Here is a 1,139-nt window from a genome sequence, read left to right as displayed (position 1 = left end):
AAAAAAAATCATATGGCTTTCTTGCTTTCTTTTAGTCCAAACAATTTTTTTTCCTATTTCATGTTTCTTTTCTATTAGGATATTAGGTCTGTCTTTTCTTCTATTTTTCATAGTATGTGCTTTTCAAATTTGCACATGTAGATCTTCAACTTTTGTGGTATAAACAGTTTGAGAAGTCAGTAAGAATTTTAGAAATATAGAACTAGAACTTGAAGGACAGGCAAGAATTTTAAAAGGCAGATTCACAAAATTATTATATTATAGCATCCCAATTTCAGGAATGTGAAAACCAAGATACACAGAAGTCAGTTAACTTGTTCAAGGTCACACAATCATTGAGACAGTAAACCCAAGAATGTCTGATCTTAGAATCTAAATCTGAATCATTATGACCATTGAGCTATACTGACAAGGATTTAAGTATCATCTGAATGACTGTATACACTGTTATTGCTCTTATCTGTTCTTAACATTAAAAACATTTTAAAAATGTCTGTAATCTTTGTCACCATTACGTCTGTCCTGTACTACTGTAGGAAGCTCCTAAAAGATCTTTCTGCTTCTGATTTTACTTTCTACACTCTACAGTCTATTCTCAATGGTGTGGCCAGAGTGAAACTTTGAAAATGTAAGTCAGGTAGGTCATATAACTACTGTGTTCAAATCCAAGCAGTGGTTTTCCATTTCCTACAGGTAATGGCCAAAGTTTTTACAATGGCCTATTTGACCCTATTTGATGAAAACTTCCATAATTTCTCTGGATTCTTTTCCCACTATTCTCCATTAGTTTATTCACTCCAGCCATATTGGCTTCCTTGCTAATGCTCCAAGGAGCTAAAGGCCTCACCCCCATCATCTTGCATTGTGGCATAAATACCTGTGTTTCTAATTGTCTCAACTCCTCCATATATATCTAAAGCAAAATATTTTCCCAAGGAAAATATTTCCTCATTTTGCCAATAAAGCCTACTCTTATTTTATTAGGCTGGTGTAAAATTAACTGTGGTTCTTGTCATTGAAGGTAATGGCAAAAACCACAATTACTTTTGCACCAACCTAATAAATTATACATCATCTTTACCCTATGGCACTTCTTACACAGAATTTATCATCTCTTTATATATACACAATTTACATAT

This window comes from Cebus imitator, unplaced genomic scaffold, assembly GCF_001604975.1.
Source record: "Cebus imitator isolate Cc_AM_T3 unplaced genomic scaffold, Cebus_imitator-1.0 Scaffold143, whole genome shotgun sequence".
NCBI lineage: Eukaryota > Metazoa > Chordata > Mammalia > Primates > Cebidae > Cebus > Cebus imitator.
The sequence above is the reverse complement of the archived record's forward strand: the minus strand, read 5'-3'. Positions refer to the sequence as shown.